General features: G+C 44.5%; 1 protein-coding gene and 1 pseudogene across 2 annotated transcripts in view; one reads left to right on the top strand and one right to left on the bottom strand.

The window, feature by feature from the left end:
• Positions 1-18,950, bottom strand: part of COL4A2 (collagen type IV alpha 2 chain) — a 635,121-nt gene that overhangs the window by 142,552 nt on the left and 473,619 nt on the right. The window lies entirely within an intron of this gene.
• Positions 16,560-17,317, top strand: LOC132477780 (ATP-dependent RNA helicase DDX3X-like; annotated as a pseudogene).

The following is an 18,950-nucleotide window of genomic DNA, read 5'->3' as shown; positions in this document are numbered from 1 at the left end:
CGCTCAGAAGAAGCAGGAGATGAACTGCCATCTCGGGAGGCTTCCAGGGGCTTTGTGTGTCGAGACACTGACGTTTCAGATGGTCCTTGGGGTGGAGGCTCTGTGTATAAAATGTTCAAACATCCTCAGGAAGGAAGCTCCCAACAAGCTGTTTGCAGATGTGACGCTGCCTGGTGACATCCAGGCCCCTCTCCTGTATTCCTCCAGCAAAACCTGATGTGGATGAAGTGGGACCCATTTTCCCCAGTAAAGGGACCAAGTGTGTGTTTAGCCCTTTACTCCACTCCAGCCCCGGGCTGGCTCGCTGCAGGGCTCAGGAATAAAATGCAGGACGGGCCTCGACCAAGGGCGGCTCTGGGCAGCACAGCTTCCTCTGCCGTCCTCCAACATGCATGTGTTTTTTAAGGAGCCTATAAAAACCTACTGTTCAACTTCATTTTGATATTCACTCTCCATTTCCTCGGAATTCCTCCCTTTTCATGAATAGTGCTATTATATTCCACTTCACAAGTGTAGCGCTGTTATAATTCCCTGCATGTTCATAAAAAATTGGCTATGCTTGAGACACACAATCAGACATGTTATCAAAAAGAGTCATTCGAATATTTTCCAGGAAAAGAGGAAATGGTCAACTTTTAATTCTCTGTATCAATGTCCCAGAGCAGAGGAGGAAATAACTTGAAATAGCAAAGAGACCAAAATAAAGAAAAAGATTTTTTGTTTTATTTTTGCTTTTAAACTCTGGGAATAGACACAGATGTGAACTTTCCTAGTTTTTATTTTCACTTACATCAGCTCTAGGTGGAAAGATAGTTGAAAAGGAACTGAGTACAGGTAAAGTCAGATTGCATTGCTAACAGGAGTTAATAATATTCTTACTTTTGCAGGGCATGATATAGGTGAGCACAAGGCAGGGGACAGACAGATGGACGGTCCATGTCCCTTGGTCCCAGGCTGGTTACCTTTCTCCTCCCTCAAATGAGGATAGGTCTCAGGCATGGGCTCATGCAGGATCGGCCTGTGGAGGCCGGAGAGGCTCAGTTCTGGGCAGAGGACATTTCAGCGTCTTTCCTGTGGTCTTTTCCCTTGTACTTCTCCCTACATCTCTGAGATTATGCTTTATGTAAACGTTTGCACTCTCACTTTTCTTAACGTCGAGCATTTCCTCATGGTACTAGAAGCTCTTCATAAATAATGCATTCATCATATGTTGGCTGCATAATATTTGTTCTTAAGCGATGCACCCAAATCTTCTTAACCATCGCCACAATATCCTGCACGGAAATTTCCCCAAGTTTCCCAGGTTGTAAATCTACACTGCAAGGAACGAATCTGTTTAGCTAATGAACATCTTGAAGGAGGGAGCCGTGACCGCAATGGGGACAAGGCAACGGTATGCTCCTCAGCTTGGGAACCGGGTCCCAAGTGGGAAACCTGGATTCCACTCACACTGAAAATGTGCGTGAACAGAATGTGGCCATGGGCCTCCCTGGTCACGCAGGTCATGACTCTGTGGTCTACAGGAAGCCTTCTGAACAGAACCAGGGGTACACAACGCAAGTACATTCAGATATGCATGTGGCAATAATGCTCATAAAAGCTTAGATGCAGGCCACGCCTGGGTTCCTGACAAACAAAAAAACACACAACAAATGAACAAGTGCTTCACGAGCTAGGTCTATCTTTGAATGACAAAGTCCACAGTGATGGCCCCTGCCCGGCTCCCAGGAAGATCTACCCAACAGCTTAACCTAATGGCAAATGCTACTCAGGTCCCCAAACAGAAATGAGGTCTGTATTTGTGTCATAAGCATTTATTAATGTCCCCTACAGGCAGGACTGGGCACTTTGAGGACACATACTCAACGTGCCAAGTTCCGCATACTCTGAACTCACGGCAGGTTCAGACCAGGGGGGCGGTGAGACGGAGTGAGCGTGGGAGTCAGGCCCCACCACCCACTAACTCACCAGGCCTCAGCTTCCTCGCCTGTAACACGAGGATATATTAGTTCATGCCTCACAGAGTGACCCTGGAGGTAACATGAGCTAAGGTATGTAAGGCACTTAGCCCAGGGTCTAGTCTGGATACGATCCGGACTGCATTAAGTCTTATTAACTATTTGTAACCACAACTATACGGCAAAGCAGATGTGACTGTCTAAGGGCCTTAATAAATGTACAGAAAACTGGCAAGGGAATTCAGACACGGGAGTGATCATGTCCCAGTGGGAAAGCTCAGCATCCTGGATGGGTGCCATATGCCAGAGGCTTCCAGGGGCAGGTAGACTCCTCCAGGCAGGGGAAGGTGACATTCAGACCTAGAAGGGGTCATCCACAGTTGGTAGGAGCTGGGAAAGTGCCGGGGACTGGGGAGAAGCTCACCCCCGTTTGCTGGAGTGTCCACGGCTATCAGGGAGCAGGCTTGCCCAGAGGGTTGGGGGGAGGGTTGAGATAAACAAACCAAGAAGTCATAATTCATGCACCCCAACGTTCATTGCAGCACTATTTACAATAGCCAGGATGTGGAAGCAACCTAAGTGTCCATTGACAGATGAATGGATAAAGAAGATGTGGTACGTGTATACAATGGAATATTATGCAGCCATTAAAAAGAATGAAATAATGCCATTTGCAGCAACGTGGATGGACCTAGAGATTATCATACTGGATGAAGTAAGTCAGACAGAGAAAGAGAAATATCATATGATACCACTTATATGTGGAATCTAAAAACATGATACAAATGAATTTATTTTTAAAGCAGAAACAGACTCACAGACTTAGAAAAAGAATTTACGGTTACCAGGAGGGAAGGGTGGGGTGGGGGGAGGGATAGCCTGGGAGTTTGGAACTGATATGTACACACTGCTATATTTAAAATGGATAACCAACAAGGACCAACTGTATAGTGCAGGGAACTCTGCTCAATATTCTGTAATAACCTAAATGGGAAAAGAATTTGAAAAAGAATAGATACATCTATATGTATAACTGAATCACTTTGCTGTACACCTGAAGCTAACACAACATTGTTAATCTCTATACTTCAATATAAAATAAACAGTTAAAAAAAGGAAAAGAAAACATAAAGGAGTAAAAAAAAACGAAGAGAAGTTGAAATTCATTTGTTGAGCCTTCTGGCCTCAGAATCATTATGACAAGTCTCCCTTAGAGGAGCATGACTAGAAAAGTGCAAAGGGCTGTGCCGATATCACACGGGAGCAGGTGATCAGGTTCTCCAGGAAAAGGAAGGCACTGCTCAGATGCAGGCATCCTGCCCTCCACTCAGGAGAGCCATGCTGTCACCAGAGGGGCGTGTTCTGTCTGGGACACTTCAGTCACAGCCCATCCTAGAGAAGTTAGGAAATGTTTGGAGAGGAAGAAAAGTGCTTCTAAACACTGCTCCCTAGGCAGAGAGTTAGAAAAGAGACGTGTGGAGACAGAGGACCCAACATGTGTGCAGGTGCAAGAACGCACACCCTCTCGGGAAGGGAAGAGGCTCAGCTGTTCCCAATTGCACTGCAAGCCCATCAGGAGGACCTGGGCTCAGTAACGCAGTCTGGACGTGGGATGGGGATCAGGGCTGCAACAGGGCGTGGAGGGTCATCATGTTTTCTAAGTGCAGAGGGGATCTTATTAACAAAAAATAGTTATCTTTCTGTGATGACGTGAAGGACATTTCTGCCCACAGATGGGGCCAAAGCAGAAGGACATGGAGGGCTGCCACAGAGACATAGTTCCAAGTTACAGAAGTAGGAACCATCCAGTGGCAGCCACACCCCTGGAGTGGTCACAAATCAGAGGTGGAATGTGGGCACGGCTGGTGCAGAGAGGGGGGTTTTCTCTGACTCTCAAAACAATTTCTTAGGGTGATGGGTAGACCTTTGGCATAACTACAATCTCCTCCATCTTCTACCTCTTTCAGTTGGTGGAACACATCCTTTCCAGAAGCAAGCCCTGTTGGCTCCTGCGAGGACACTGGAACCTCTCACACCCACTTTCTTGCTGGCTCAGAGATAGGACTTACATAACGACCAATGGAATTTGGGCTGCTGGAAATATCACCGTGTTAGACTTTACCGTTGCTGGAAGTTAAGTACACATTTGAGAACACTGCTGATGTGACAAACATGCTCCAGGCCAGCCACGCAGGAAACCAGGTGATGCTGGGGGAGTCACTGCTCACCTTTCAGGACATCACTTCTAAGGATGGCAAAATGTGGTCCAAACAGAAAAACTGATCCTTCTATTCAAAGTGAACAGATCAGAAGACTGGATAGATCCACATCTCTGTGAGCCCAACTTTTCTTGCTTTCTCCTTCTGTCGGCCAGTGCTTGCCTTCTTAGGCACATCATCAACATTCAACATTCCACAGTCAACATTCAGACTCAGGAGGACACAGGAGAGGAAACAGTGCTACATGAGAAAGCGCCACATAGAGGGAGTTGTCATGCTTATTTCACAATGGTAGTGACAGCATTGGTTTGTGGTGGTGTCACTATCAGCTTGTCCCTAGTTTACTTCTCTCTGTATTTGAATCTCTGACCTAAACCTGATTAAAGGCGAGGTGGGCTTGGAAAGTTGTTTCCTATGGTATTTTCTATCATATGATAGTCCAGTAAGCTATTTTGGGTATCATACAATTTTATTTTTTATCTTATTAAAATTTTTTTTTATTGAAATGCAGTTGATTTATAATGTTGTGTTAGTTTCAGGTATACAGCAAAGTGATTCAGTTATACATAGGCCAATAAAATGGACAACCTAGAAGAAATGGACAAATTCTTAGAAAGGTACACTCTCCTAAGACTGAAGCAGGAAGAAATAGAAAGTATGGACAGACCAATTACCAGTACTGAAATTGAATCAGTAATCTAAAAACTCCCAGCAAACAAAAGTCCAGGACCGGAGGGCTTTACAGGTGAATTCTACTAAGCATTTAGAACCTATCCTTCCGAAACTATTCCAAAAAGTTGCAGAGGAAGGACTACTTCTGAACTCTGAGGCTACCATCACCCTGATACCAAAACCAGATAAAGATATAGCAAAAAAAGAAAACCACAGGCCAATATCACCAGTGAACATAGATGCAAAAATCCTCAACAAAATACTAGCAAACCAACTCCAGCAATACAGTGAAAGGATCGTACACCATGATCAAGTGGGATTTATCCCAGGGATGCAAGGACTTTCCAATATCTGCAAATCAATCAATGTGATACACCACATTAACAAATTGAAGAATAAAAACCATATGATCATCTCAATAGATGCAGAAAAAGCTTTTGATAAAATTCAACAACAATTTGTGATAAAAACTCTCCAGAAAGTAGGCCAAGAGGGAACATACCTCAACATAATAATGGCCATATATGACAAACCCACAGCTATCATCACACTCAATGGTGAAAAGCTGAAAGCATTTTCTCTAAGATCAGGAACAAGACAAGGATGCCCACACTTGCCACTTTTATTCAACATAGTTTTGGAAGTCCTAGCCATGGCAATAAGACAAGAAAAAGGGATCATATAATTTTAGAGGTGAGCTTGGGTTCTGAAAACAGCCTGTGTAGGTTCTAACATCCATCTCAAAGCCTACTGGCGAAGTATACATAATACGTTGGGGGTTAAAAAGCACTTCCTGTCTTGATATTGCTAATATATTCTAGACAGTACAATAAAGCAAGAAAAAAAAAAGAAAGAAAAGGTATAAGGACTAAAAAGGAAGTTGTGAGCCATCATTTGCAGATAACATGATTGCATCTCTAGTAAACGTTTAGAATTAACGAGTTTGGGAAAGCACTAACCATAAAAAGATGGAGAAACTGGACTACAGTAAAATTTGAGGTGCCAGCTCATCAAAGGACTTCATTAAGAGAGAGAAAAAAGTAAGCCACAGAGTGAAATAAAGTATTTCTAACACATGTAACCAAACAGGGGCTTGTATTTAGAATAAAGGGCTCCAAGTCAGTACCAATGTAGACATTCAGGAGAAAATTAGGCACAATTCTCAAACCTGTGATCACAGGAGATAATATCCAAATGGCCAATAAATACACACAAACCTCATCAGTAATCAGGGAAATACAGATACTGCAAGGGTAAATGTAAGACATCAAATTCTTCTGCTGGCTGCTCTGAATTCGTTTTTGGAGTATTGCCTCATTCCTCCTATGGCCCTTAGTCTTAGAAACAGGGCTCTGTGGTTGTAAATGATCTGCATCTCAGAGCCATTGGGGTCTGCTGGAACACCCCACCCACCCTCTCATCACCACCCCAGTCAGGGTTGATGAATGAGGGTCGGGCCTGAGTTTTCGTGGCTCAAGGCAGCCGAGCCCAGCAGATCGCCCAATAGCTCCAATGCTGTGGTGGCCTTGCCCACTACTGACAAGCAGGGAAAATTATGACTTGCCCTTCTTTTCAACAACATGGAAATCTCTGAAATGAGTAAGATGGAAACCTGCTGCCGAAAAACGTATTATGGAGATTCTGGGTAGGTCTGCTATCTCTCAAGTAATCTTGTTCTTGTCACCACTTTGACAATGAGTCTCAAAGGAACTGGGAACTATATACTGATCGATAGGTCAATTGTCTTATGCCGCCAATTTTAACTTTGTTACTGCCTGGCATTATCACACGGTTGTATAGGTGTATTTTAGGTCCAATATACAATGTTCAAGTGGATCTTTGGAGGATGATTTAAGAGCTTTGGGATCTTTCTAGAAGAAAATAGTAGCAGTACATTTCCTTTTCTAAAAAGCTATACGGAAAGAAAAAATTATCACTGACCCCAAGAGAACCTGAATGCCCATAGACCACTGAAATAGTATTTTGGTGAGTAGCTATTTTATGTAGAAGTAAAGAAGATGTAAGACACAAGGTAGAGGAATGCAGGTGGCGAAGACTCCAAAACAGCCTAATAGCCTGATTACCAAACTATGTAGGGAAGAATCAGTCAGCCAAAATAGGTCAAGACAGGCAACCTTGCTGCCAGTTCCTGGGAGAAAACTCTTCTTAATTGCTGTTTTGGAAACTAATTGCACCGAACAGGAGGTCTTTAATTCAAAGGAACACGGCCAAGTCACCCAGCTCTATGGTACCTGTACGGTACAGCATCTACAATGGATCAAACAGGAGCACGTGGCTCAGAGCAGCATTTCAGGAGGGAGGTGGACAGCTAGTACTGGAAACCTGGGCAAACAAAGAGATGCACTTTGCTTTGAACCATAAGAGAATCCCAGAAATACTGGCCCGAGGAGGTTTCCGGCAGTTTTCAGAGTTGCTTAGATGAATTGTGAACAAACAGATGGGAAGTCTCAATAGATTTCAGGGGATTTGGCCCAATCAAGCTGGCACTGTGGCTGCGAAGGGCTCTGTGTTGTACTGTTCCTCCCCCCACCCCCCAGCTTCATTCCAACTTGCCACCCACGTCCACAATGAAGCCACTCAAGTAAAACATCGAGTTACAGCAGTCTTTCCACCCTTGCCCTAACACCGCATCCCCTTCTAAACGCTGACACGCCAGTTGTCTGCTTAGTGACCGTTATAATAATGAAAATTCCTTTATTTAGCTTGCTTGAGATGAAGTCAAGCAGCCGTAAGAGGGACTTGCAAAACAAAATCAAGTGCCATCCGCAGTTAAAGGGGCCGTGGAGAGCCTTGAAATCTTTCATGGTAAATCACAGCATCCAGCCCATTTCATAAGAAAATTCTTACAGGGCTCCTCAGATTTGAAAAAGGAGCAATTCGTATTTAAAGAAAAATAAAATGCATACTGTGTTGAAGCAATAGACTTAGTGCATCTGCCACCCTTGGCTTTGCCATTAAGAGATGAATGGCCGGCTTCATAAGATATAGTTTGGTGCGTTTTCAAGATTCCTCCTCTAGCCGCGATGGAATTATGCACTTTGTTCTCTTTTCCTACCAACATCATGGTGGTTATAATAGTCCTTTATTTCTTTTGTGGGTGATTGGGAATAGCACATGGAAATGTCCACGGAGCTGCATGAATCTGGAATAATCTGCTCGGGACAAACCCTCCAAGAAAAAGGAGGGATCCAACACCAGCTCTGTCACAACCTAGTGACGTTATTAGCGTGTTACCGAATCCCTCTGGCTCCCCTCCGCTTCAGCGGTAAATAAGATGACTGCACCTCCTCCATCTATTTACAAGGCTGCTGTGAGGGTTAAAGGAGATGATGGCTACAAAAGAACTGTAAGAAATATATAAGAGAATCAGAAATAAGGACAAGAGGGCAGGGTTTGTTTTTGCAGCATCCAGGGACACTGAGGTCGCCTACCCTCCAAACACCACATCTTCTGCCTCTTGTTGATTATGTTCTGTGTATTCTCTCTTCAGAACCATGAATTCCCACCTTGCCCCTTCCTAGTGGTTCTCACTATTGTCTAGGACTTTTAAGAAAGCCTTCGGGGGACTCCCCTGGCAGTCCAGTGGTTGGGACTTTGCCTTCCAATGCAGGGGGTGTGGGTTTGATCCCTGGTCGGGGAGCTAAGATCCCACATGCCTCGCAGCCAAAAACCAAAAAAACAACAACAAAAAAGAAAGCCTTCGGTATGTCAGGAGTCTCATCTCAGCTTTCTGGATGCTCTAAGGTAGGTATTCTTAAGAATTTAGTCTTTCTAACTTCAAGAAATCAAAACTTAGGTGAACTCCAGGTGATGTTAGTGATGGGGGATTGTTCTTGGAGGTGTACAGAGTGATGAAAGAGTTACTGTGGTGCCTTACACTCCTTTACAGTTAGTATGGCTTTCAAACCACTAGTGTTTAAAAATCAAATACCCCAGGGATTGAAGTAATGTTACAGTCGACTTGTTCAAAGGTCTAGACTTCCTCCATTTAATTTACTTATGCATCTTGTTCAGATGAGCATGTTTTTTTAATCTCTTTACCTGGTTATGGACTTTAAACCTATTATGCTAAAATAAAAGAATTTATTTTTGCCATAGTATGGGATCTCAATGAAGTAGGAGCTTTGTTCCATGATATAGTTCTATGCTGATCAATGGGTTTGACTTGGTAGAATGTTTTGTTCACCATTTCCAAAACAAGCCTTTAAAAATAGTGAATCATGTAATTTACTCAAAAAATGATCTAATATATAAAATGACTTAATCAGTGAAATTAGATGACAGTATTAGTTTATCAAGGCTTGCACTTGACTAGGGCTTGGGTTCACAATTCTATCAGGAGCTGGCTGTGTGGTTACAGGCCAGGGTCTATACCTCTCTGGGCCCCAAACTTACCTTTAGGAAGAGTCTGGACTAGTTGATCCCTAAGGTCTTACCTGCCTCTGCGCGTTGACACCTAAGGATGACCCCTTCACAAGGAAAATTTCCTTATATATCATCTTTCATATGGTACAATCATTGAATTAAACATGCTGTTAGCATGTTGAACTATATATCTGCACCTTCAATTTCTCCTGAGAGCCCAGTGGTTTATTTTCATATTTCATGAAAGAAAGGAATGAAATAGAGAAAGATAATAAAATGCTTAACAGGCAAGTCTCCGCTTATACTGCATTTGTTTCACTGAACTTGATCAGCCTACTTTGGCTCTTCCTCAAGGTCAAACCAGAATGAAAATTTGGACTAGTTTTATTTAATGTGGAAGGATTAGATTGAACAGGAAAAAAATATCTGATCTGAGGAATTTTGAAAAGAGAAACAAAATTTTACTTTTTTTTTTTTTTTTTATAAAGAAACAAGTCAACAATCCAGCTAAGAAGTCATGGCCCTCAGATGTTCTTCAGGGTGGTTTAAACAAACCCATAACACTTATCAGGAAATTATTTTGTGCAGGTAAATGAGTGCTTCAAAAGTGTCTGAAGGAGATTTGTTTTCTTAAGCAGATTAAGTATCTTCTGTTTAACTTTTTCAGACTATCCATACTAACTGAAAACTTCTTACCTATAGTTTACTGAAGACAAAGTCACAATCATTAGTCAAGATTAAGGTGGTTTATGGTACATGATTTATAGTTTAGAATTCTACCATCACCTAACAATCATTTAAAATACTGACGCTGTTTCATAAGTAAAATTTTAGGAAAATGTTATAAAAATCTATTTAGACTTTACTAAGGCTATGGGAAAATAATAATTTTGTGTATGTGACCACGAAAAGCTGTTTATGTTCACAATTTTGTTTAAAGGGTAAATATTTAAAAGATGACGTCCAAGGGCTAAAACTTCCCTCGGAACCAGTGCCTTAACTAATGATAAAAACAAAATTAGCTGGGTGTGGGTCACAGCAGGGGAACTATTTCTCTAGGGCTGCTGGGGGACTTTAACGCTTCAGTGACACCCACAGAATGAATTCCTCTCTTGAAACAACAAAAGCAAACTACTTCAAGCTGGATTTCTTTGTTTTTCATTCCAACACCCCATCTCCAGCTCTTCATTATCAAAAGACATGAGCTTAAAAATTAGATAATCGACAAGGACCTGCTGTATAGCACAGGGAACTCTACTCAATATTCTGTAATAACCTATGTGGGAAAAGAATCTGAAAAAGAATAGGTATATGTATGTGTGTAAAACAATAAACTATGGTGTTCAATAAAAAATAAAGACAGACACCTGGGGCCATTTGAGAGGACCCCTCTAAGGCACTCTCAGTTCTTGCTCTCTTAATGGCAAGAATCAAATGTAAAACGTGGGGCCATTTTGATCCTGAGATGGACGGGCCAGGATGGCTGGCTGGGTGGCAGTGGTGATGTAACAGTTGTTTTCTGGATGGGATCCAGCGTGGTCAGCGATGTGGGGAGAAGCTTTCTTCACTACGCAGAGAAGGTGACTGTGTGTGCTGAGCCCTGGGTAGGAGGTAGGGTGAGGACCTGAACATGTGGACGGAAGCCAGCCAGTGGGGGGCAGTGAACTAACCCACGTAGAGTGGCTGGTGAAGCCGAGATGTGGATGCCAGGAACCCTCCAGGTGATAACCCATCAAAGTGGCTGAAATAGGGGTCCCTGGGGAGAGGGCCACCCAGGTTGGGTGGCAGCAGATGTAGGCGGGGGTGAATGCCTGTGTGTTGGAAAGGGCACAGGTGTCTGAAGCGGAGTCTCTACAAGTGACTAAGTGAATGTTGCTTTAAGCTTCCGGGCACAAAGGGGGTCTACACTGAACAGGGCTTTAGCTTCAACCCAAGCTTGTTATCTACCCATGCTCAGGCTCTTTTGGGCACAGACTGGTCAAGTTTTTCAGTTGGCTTATGAGCTGCCATCTGAGGCTGTGAGTTTCACTGATTTTTCAGCAATAACCCAACAGTCACGCTAAGACCGTATTATCCTCTTGTTGCCACGTTGATGAACAGATTAGGAATCAAGACGCTGGATGTAGACGGAGCACCCTGGACATGACCCAAAAGAATCAGAATCACTAAGGAGGCAGCTGGACACGGTTTGGGGCGGTGGGGGAGCCGGGCCTGAGGAAGAGCCCGAGTCTCTGTGGAACCCCTGTCGTGAAGGCCACAGGAGCCTGAGAAGGAGCCCGTGCAAACCGGGGTCAGTGAAAACTCAAGTAACTCATGTCCACCAACAGCCTACCTAAGACACACCTGGAGCCTCCCACGTGCGGATGGAGAGAGACACTGAAGGAGCATCTCTCCACCGAAAAGCCTTTGGAGTTACCTGCCAAGGCTCCACGACTCAGGGACGCAGTGGGGCTGTCACCAGGGAGAGTGGCAAGGAGGGACCTGGTCAAGTTCAAGGGATCATTGAGTTCAGGGGAGAGAACAGCAATCATGGCACCTGTAGGGGTGTTTATTCTACACCAGGCACTGCGTGCGGTGCTTTACGCACCTTATGGAATTTAGTTCTTTTAGCATCTAGCTGAGGGAGGATTATAAACTCATTCTGCAGAGAAGGACCTGAAGATCTCACCCGAGGTCACAGTTCATGAAGCCACATGAGCCGGACTCCAAGTCTGAAGCTCCTCCTCACCTCAGGTTGCTGGGCAAATGCCATCTGAGCTCTAAGCAAATGACTTAGAATGAAGTTCTGGGAGGGGACACCTGCCCCTCATCCACCACAGGCAAAGTACAAATTCTGTACCTTGAATGGGACAGGAAACCTTCAGGAATACATCGCCTCAAGGGGAAATAAAGATGCAATTAAGATGCACAAAGGGACAACGTGATTTAAGTCTACAGGAGGGACCTCGGTCATTGTGCAAATCAAGGGTTCACCACCTCCATTCACTAATCTTCCGAAATGGTTTCCTCTGTAGACATTTGCCTAATAGGTCTGCCTACTCAATCTTTGCTTTTATCTCTAATATATGCTTGTCCTACATGGAATTTTCCAAAGGACTCCGTTTGGTAGATGCTTTAACCAGAGACGGTCAAACGCATGACTGACAATCACTGGGGAAAATCAAGTGTCATTCCATGAGGAGCAGAACTCCTTGAACAACTCAGAGAGAGAAGGGGGTGGAGGGAGTGTGCTTCCAATTTCATTTCAACAGGAAACAGGCTTCAAGTAAACTCTCCATGACGCAGGGGTGTTGTTTTCTGTTTCTAACACTTGGCTCTAAACAGTTACTCTGAAATGTGTTGATTTCTGATCACTACGTACACCTCACTACGTACACCTTTTGGGTTAAGCTGTTCAAATAGTGATGACCTAAAGCTGATGGTGTTAAGAAGACCCATTTTTTTTTATGGGGATAAATGTGTTTTCATGAAATAGGCCACGATGCCCCTTCTCCCGGCCCCTTCCCTCCCCATACAGGCTGTTTTTGCAACGCTCAGGGTCAAACTTGCTCTCAGGCAGGACACGACCCCGGGAGGCCTCAGCCAGCCCAACATGTCAAAAGATAAAATGCTTTGCAAAGACAGAAATTCCTTAACCCTTCCAGAGAACAGCAGATGAAAACGAACTTTCTCTTATCTCTAGCTTTCCAAAACTTGCCTGTGCAAGCAAGCGAGTGGAGCGTGTTTTTTGCAGCATTTTAGAAGACTGGCAGGACATATTGGGGGAAACAAGCCTGGGTGTACGTTCTTTTGATGGTGAGGTGACTGTTCAAAGGGCAAACAGAATCACAAGGCCCTAGAGACAACCGTCTAAGACTTGCTGCCCAAACTGTGGTCCCTGGACCAGCAGTAGCTCGTCACCTGGGAGTGGGTTAGAAATGCAGAGTCCCAGGCCCTGCCAGGCCTTAGAGGCTGAATCTGTGGAATCAAACGCACAGCCTGCCCAGCGCTGCTGGTTCAGCTCTTCCGACTCTAGCCAGGATCTCGGAGCAGCATCTGATGTGCTTTCTGTGGACTCTGTGTCAGCGATTGGCGTTTCCAGGGGAGGGTGACTTCCCAGTCAAGTCCCCTTCCCCCAGCAGCCTCACGATCCCGGGCCCAGTAGGGAGGGCACCACAGGGCCAAGTTCAGTTATCACCTTGCCTGATAAGTAGGGGTCTGAATGACCTCCCCCCATTCCATCGGTTTGGTCACTGGTCCACTTTCCACATTCTTACCCTCGACAGAGTTTCCAGAAGTACAAAGGAGGCCACTGGCCAACCTCCTCTGCCCTGAAGAAAAAGTCCAGCTCAGCCTGCAGACCTCACTGGCCGAATGCCGCCAGGAGACAGCTGGCACTCTGTCTTGCAGAGGAAGCATATTTTGCATTAGTTTGACTTTGCAGACAAGCCGTCATCGTCTATCTACCCCAGTAGTTTTCATGCAGCAGTTCAAATCGAGTGGAGAGTGAGAGCGCAGCCTGCGTCAGTGGCCGCAGGTGCGCGTTTCTGCGGGACGTGCCTTTGGCCCCTGAGCAGCGTGATTCGTGCTGGGATTCTGAACAGAAAGTCCCCAAACACTGCGTGCCAGTTCTGAGCAGGACTCCCGCCTCCCCAGCTTGCTTCCCTCCTGCTGGCGTCTGTCTGGGCTGTGAGTCAGATCCCAGCTCCCACGCTGGACCTGCACTGGATACTGGGATCCCAGGACCGTGACCCTGGAGCTCACAGGGCTCTGGCTCGGGCTCAGCAGAAGAACAAGCGCTCCTTCCTTAGGAGTCTTCCACGGCGCCTGTGCCCGCCCTCCCATCATGAGCCCGGCAGAGGCGGCAAGAGCCGCCTCTGATGACTTTCTGTCTGGGACTCTGACCCTCTGGCTGGCCCCTTGGCTTCCCTGCTGCTCACTCCTTTAAACCCTGCGATTCACAATTGCAGAGGAATGAGTATTAGTTAAAGAGATGTATTTAGCACCACTAACTTAAAAGAGAAAAAAAAACCCACAGGAAGATGGGTGCCAGGCATCCCGGAAGCTCTTCATGCCAACACACCTGATGCTGTCCCTGGCAGGTGGCTGCTTCTGGGACCCCCTCCTCCTCCTGGGTGTCAGGTTACAGCATCCTGACAGCTCCCACCCAGACCATGCAGATAGCTAGTGGAAAGCAGCGGTATAGCACAGGGAGATCAGCTCGGTGCTTTGTGACCACCTAGAGGGGTGGGATACGGAGGGTGGGAGGGAGGGAGACGCAAGAGGGAAGAGATATAGGAACATATGTATAACTGATTCACTTTGTTATACAGCAGAAACTAACACACCATTGTAAAGCAATTATACTCCAATAAAGATGTAAAAAGGAAAAAAAAGAAGAGAAGCTCAGAGTAGCTAGTGAGCCTCAAGCGAGCCCGTCTTTGGGATCCAAACTAGTGATGTGGCTAAAGGCCCTCAAACTCCCGCCACAGGATTCCAGGGGACTGGCTACAGGTTTTTACTGGATCGATACCTTTGTCCATTGGCTTCTCTCAGATTGAATGGTCCAGCAGAGGGGACTGGGGAAGGATGAGACCTTGGGCTCAGTGTGTCAGAAACAGTGCACCAAGGGACCCACTCTATCAGGGACTGGTCAACATTGGCCGGAAAGCAAGACCCACGTCAAGAGGAGAGGGGCCACCAGCGAGCCACGCAGAAGTGGAAGACCAATCTTAGAGACCCAAGTGCAGAAGCCCCGTGGCCAAGGGGCCCACGTGCTTCTTCTAAACTTGACTCTAACCACCGAAACCTACCAGCCAAGAAAACAAAGCCGAACTTGAAAACAATACCTTAGAAAAGTACAGGAATATTATTCAGCCTCAAAAAGGAAGGACGTTCTGACACATGTGCTTCAACGTGTCTGAACCTTCCAGACGTTACGCTAAGTGAGATCAGCCAGTCACAAAAAGACCAATACTGTATGACCCACTTACATGAGGTCCCTAAAACAAGCAAACTCATAGAAACAGAGACCAGAGGTTACCAGGAGCGGGGAGTGGGGAAGAGGGACAGAGCTTCACCTTGGGATGATGAGGCAAGTTCTGGAGATGGATGGAGGTTGCACATCAGTGTGAATGTTCTTAATGCTACTGACTTGTACACTTAAAAACGGCTAAGATGGGGGCTTCCCTGGTGGCGCAGTGGTTGAGCATCTGCCTGCCAATGCAGGGGACACGGGTTCGAGCCCTGGTCTGGGAGGATCCCACATGCCGCGGAGCAGCTGGGCCCGTGCGCCACAGCTGCTGAGCCTGCGCGTCTGGAGCCTGTGCTCCGCAACAAGAGAGGCCACGACAGTGAGAGGCCCGCGCACCGCGATGAAGAGTGGCCCCCGCTCGCCACAACTGGAGAAAGCCCTTGCACAGAAATGAAGACCCAACACAGCCAAAAATAAATAAATTAATTAATAAACTCCTACCCCCAACATCTTAAAAAAAATGGCTAAGATGGTAAATTTCATGTTGTGTGTGTTTTATCACCATTTTAAAAAAAAGGATAAAAGAATCAACAGAGGTTTTGCACAAGATAGATACACAAGAGACCTGATGTAACATTAATAAGATCATTTTCAAGTGATTTGTTTACAAACACTGTATGTCTGTAGAGTATGTGACGTATTAATCACGTGTCAAGGTTTTATTTTTTAATGTCAGGAAGTTGATCTAATTTTTAACACATGAAATGCTTAGCAAGAACAGAGAGCTAAGACAACGTTTTAACGTGAGGAGTTACGAAAAACCTCACGAAGGCTGCCTTTTTTTCTATGTTTATCCTTAAGACTCTAGTTAATTAAACCCAACGAGGAAGAAAAAGCAACACGAAGGCAAAAATGTTGGCAGAATAAACAGCCTGTCTTTTGTCCTCACTCCATAACTAGAAGGATCAAGATTTTGCTAAAGGTACTGTAACTAGAGATAGACAATTCTGAAGATGGATGAAACGTATGTTTATATTTATACCCCCTTTTAAGTAAGTTTACTTTCTTCTGAGACACTGCTCTGGCTTTGCTCTCCCACACTGTTAAAATGGCTTTAATACAAAACAGAAGTGATGGTCCAGGTTTGACTTTGTTCTGGGAACAGGCCTTTCTACCATCTGAAGCATCAGTGTGGTGCAGACAGACATTCCCTGTTCTGGAATTTCTAGGCAGGAGTCAACGCTCTTTTCAACTGCATTTACTTCCTAATTAAGGAATTTTTAGACTTAAAAAAAAAAAAATCCAGAGCGAGCATGACTAATCTTCCTTCCTTCCCCCTCTGGAGTAAAGTAAGTCATTTATTTCTAGAACATGAAATTCCAATCAGGCGAGAAGCAGAAAGTAGTTTGGGGGGAACAGTCAGATAAACGGTCGTTTCTGCTTGACCTCTTAAATGCACGGGGAAGGATTCACTGACTTTCGTTTTTGTGGAGACCAAAAAGGGTGCTGATTCTCTGGAGGATTTCTTATACCATGAAGGATATGCCTGTACCAGTATCCATGGAGACCGATCACAGAGAGATAGACAGGAAGCCCTTCACCAGTTCCGCTCGGGAAAAAGCCCAATTCTAGTGGCTACTGCTGTGGCAGCAAGAGGACCAGACATTTCAAATGTCAAACATGTTATCAATTTTGATTTGCCAAGTGATACTGAGGAATGTGTACACCGGATCGGCCATACAGGACATGTAGGAAACCTTGGTCTTGCCACCTCATTTTCCAATGAAAGAAACATAAATACCACAAAGGATTTGTTGGCTCTTCTTGTGGAAGCTGAACAAGAAGCACCATCTTGGTTAGAAAGTATGGCTTATGAACACCACTACGAGGGTAGCAGTCGTGGGCGTTCTAAGAGATTGAGTGGATGATCTGGTGCCCGAGATTATCGACAAAGTAGCAGTTCTGGCAGTCCTAGCTTTAGTAGTAGCCGTGCAAGCAGCAGCCGCAGGGGTCGAGGTGGTCATGGCAGCAGCAGAGGATGTGGTGGACGTGGCTATGGAAGCTTCTACAATAGTGATGGATACGGAGGAAACTACAGCTCTCTGGGGGTTGACTGGTGGGGCAGCTGAATCCGCTTCACAGCAAAGTCACCATTTCGGAAAAGCTAATAATATGGAAACCACAAGTACCTGAGACTATACCGTGTAGCTTCAAGAACTAGCACTACGTCAAACATATAGCTAGTGGGAAGCAGCCGCATAGCACAGGGAGATCAGCTCGGTGCTTTGTGACCACCTAGAGGGGTGGGATAGGGAGGGTGGGAGGGAGACGCAAGAGGGAGGAGATATGGGGATATATGTATATGTATAGCTGATTCACTTTGTTATACAGCAGAAGCTAACACACCATGGTAAAGCAATTACACTCCAATAAAGATGTTAAAAAAAAAAAAAAAAAAGAACTAGCACTACATTACCAGCTGTGATTCTCCTGAAAATTCAAGGGAGCTCAAAGCCAAAGGAAGAAAAGAAAGGAACAATCAACAACCCTATTGAGAAGTTGGTGTGAAAACTTAACTGCTGTAGTTTGGTTTAACTCCCCTCTGCTTATTTCCATCCCAAACTGCATTTATAATTTTGTGACTGAGGATCATTTGTTTGTTAATGTACTGTGACTTGAACTTCAGGCCACTTATTATTTGATGTCCTGTTGGCTCAGTAATGCTCGGAGTTTTCAATTGTTTTGACAAAATAAATTTACTGAACTTGGGCTAAAATCAAACCTTGGCACACAGGTGTGATACAACCTAACAGGAATCATCCATTCATCTGTAGATATTATAAAGAAAAAATCTTGGGCTGTCTCCTGCGTTAGGACTTTTTGATACTTGCACAGAGGGTAGGAAAACACCTTACAGTAGAATTAGTTTCTAATGTGGCAGACTGTACTAAGCTGAAGTTCTGACTTGCTCACTCTATCCTGGATAGGCACTTGTAGTCTTTAAATAAGCCATTCCAGTCATGATGAGGTGGCATGTATGAATACATCCATACATTTTTCAAAGCACTCTTCGAAGTTAATGCAAGTAAATACAGCAATTCCTCTTTTAATGTTTAGGTTACTAATTCTAAGCTAGGCAGATGTGGGCAAATTATTATAGGAAAAGTTTAAAAGTTTTGATAACAAAAGTGTTTAGGGGGAATTTCATCTAATGAGATGTTTTGAATCCCTGCCATAAATAAAATTGAAGTGGTAGAATGGCTGACCATGCCAGTGACCAGTCCTTTTAAGGACCTGCTTGGATTTTGGTCTTTAATGCATGCTAGTATTGATGTTTTTTGGTCAAGAGGATAAGAGCAGGAGGAATTATGCAGCAGGCTTTTATTTTAATGCAGATTCTCTTTTTTCTGTTTAAGCTGCGCTGAAATGTTAAAATGGCTTACACTTGTAGAATTTGTAAATCAGACTAGCTACAAACTCTGAAATTCTTGAGATCACACAGGTTGGCAATATGTACTAAACTGCACGAGGTGTTATTTCTATATAGTGCAGTTTTAATGTATTTTAGTTGCATAGGTTTCCATTGTATTTATAGTCGCTTTCTGCTAAATTTGACCAAAGATGATTGGTCACCAACTAAAAATGCCTCTGCCACTTGGAATTCTGTGCTCATTTTGTGGTTGGAATATAGTGATCTTTATAGACTAATATTTACAATGGCATAAGGCGGCAAAAATTTCTTAAAGTGCAATAGATTTTCAA

The sequence above is a fragment of the Mesoplodon densirostris genome, chromosome 17 (genome assembly GCF_025265405.1).
Source record: "Mesoplodon densirostris isolate mMesDen1 chromosome 17, mMesDen1 primary haplotype, whole genome shotgun sequence".
Lineage (NCBI taxonomy): Eukaryota > Metazoa > Chordata > Mammalia > Artiodactyla > Ziphiidae > Mesoplodon > Mesoplodon densirostris.
The sequence above is the reverse complement of the archived record's forward strand: the minus strand, read 5'-3'. Positions and strand labels throughout refer to the sequence as shown.